The 2,137-nt window shown below is 47.4% G+C and overlaps 1 pseudogene; it reads left to right on the forward strand.

Moving 5' to 3' along the window:
* Positions 1–1,364: 1,364 nt before the first annotated feature.
* LOC143928527 (U2 spliceosomal RNA) lies at positions 1,365–1,504 on the forward strand (annotated as a pseudogene).
* The last annotated feature ends 633 nt before the right edge of the window (positions 1,505–2,137 follow it).

A 2,137-nucleotide genomic window follows, 5' to 3' on the forward strand; every position in this document is an offset into this window, starting at 1 on the left:
CGCAGCTCGGCCAATCAGACAGCTGAAGTCCGTGAGCATGGAAAGAAGACCAGGTGAAGATAAAAGCCTCAGTAGAGGTGACAGCGCATCGCTGGAAGGCTTCGCTTTAAGGTAAGTCTTAAATAATGGGCTAGTATGTGGTGCATACCATCACATTACGATATTGTCTTGCAGGGGGAAATTTGTGTAGTGCCACCCACAAAGGAGCCACTTGAGAATGTTAGGTTCTATGCTCTGACCATCAACCCCAGAAACAGTGTCAGCCCCCTCTATTGTATACACAACAGCAGATGGACACAAGATGGACACAAGCTGTAGTAAACCAGAGGTATTTTTACTGGAAAACGTTCTCAAAAGAAAACAGACCTTAATAATTCAACCATGTAGGTAAACATAGCAATTCTGATATTGGGCACTATAACACTGGGTCACATGTAAAATATAAATGTCACAATCTCAAACAATTTGACCGACTCAAATGTGACTTATGCACTCAGGCATGAAGGGGAATAAAGATGACTTGTTGTAGGTCAGTCCATTTCCCTCAAATCTTGAAATCACAGGCTCAGAACATAAATGCATGGTGCAAAATACAATAACAGGGAATATCACTTCACACTATAAAGTTAGAGTTTCTCCTTAATGAGTATATATGTGGCCGCTGATTTTCTGCAGGCCTGAAAAAACACTGTTGTTCCTATCCTTTTTAATGGGGAGGGGGTATATTGAGGGGTATATTGAGCAGGCCTTGGAGATGAAGCCTTGAGTCTTCAGATAGCTCTTTGAAAAGGGCCCAATATGTCCTGGCAAGTGTGTTAATTGTATTTTTTCATTTCAGCAGGGTGAAACAACTGGTGCGAAGGGTCTCCTCACAGGGCTTGATAAAGTAGGTAAGTAATGGTGTCTGCATGCAGTGTCCTCTTTAAAAGGAGTTTGCACAAGATGAACCAATCCAGCATCCCCAAGGTAAGGATGTTCTGGAACAGGCTTTTGAGGGATGCCCAACTGACAATCTGATGACCCTAAGAGATGTCTGCAATAGTGGATCTGCGTCCAGTGATCAAGCTTGTTAGTGGCGAGGGCCCACATTGCAATGTTTCTGTTCATCAAGCAGGGGGGAAGAACTCCTTCTCGCGTGGCCAGTCTATTGTCCCCTCTCCTTGCTTCCTGGACCAACACTTGGCTGCCTCATGTGTCTCCTCCATGTTTTCCGAGTCACCCTGCCCACTTTCTCCCCAGGCATTATATGGGCTGCAGGCCATGGCTCATATCCTGCAAAGGGGCTGGTCATCTGGCCAGTGTGGGATGAGGTCACTTCTACACTCCATGTAGGGACATTTTATTACTCCTTATTGAAGAGGAGTATCACTTCTCAGCCTTTTGGCTCAGATCAAGTGTAGTATCTGTTCTTATCAGTCTCCAGAGGAGGCACAGACATCACTCCCGAGGTGGGGAGGGCTGATGCAAATCCAATGGTGTCATTGCACCTGGAAGGGCAGTTTCAGTAGGGGTCAGCATCAGGCATCCAAGACGGTGTCAGTGGGGCCTGAGTCTGAGCCATCTGGAAGGGTGCTCCTGGTGAGGATGGGTGCTGCATCTTGGGTCTGATCCAGAGGGTCAGGTCCCTTGTCTTCTGGCCTAGATTGGGGTAGCTCTAGCTCCAGACAGTTTTTCGGGAGGGAACACTGTGTCCGAACTGCAAAGCGGGGAGAAACGCTAGTGCCTCTGGATGTAATTAGGTAGGAGGGACAAGAGCGGGGATGAGCTTGTTAAGGGGCAGGCTCTCCCCGGGCTTCCTGAACTTCAGGCCTTCCTGACCTGATTGGAGGCTGCTGTAGTCTGAGCTGCAGGTCAGGGTTGGGGTTTGAAAGCCAATGGAGTATGTGCTCCTGGAGTGGCAGTCTAGGGATGCCTAAATATCACTGTGAGTGAGGTTCACTTTGATTTTGGGCACCAAGGACACTACATCATGAAACAGCATGCTTTTTTAGCACCTGCTTCTTGGGCCGGGCCTTTTGGCTGGGACCAGAGGAATTTTTTATTCCTGGCCAGAGGGCCTGGTCATTGTTTTACACAATGGCCACCTTTTTACACTCCTCTTCACTATCCCTTCGTCACTTTATTTAATTTATTTATT

The sequence above is a fragment of the Lithobates pipiens genome, unplaced genomic scaffold, assembly GCF_037356315.1.
Source record: "Lithobates pipiens isolate NorthernLeopardFrog02 unplaced genomic scaffold, aLitPip1_a1.2 Scaffold_23, whole genome shotgun sequence".
NCBI lineage: Eukaryota > Metazoa > Chordata > Amphibia > Anura > Ranidae > Lithobates > Lithobates pipiens.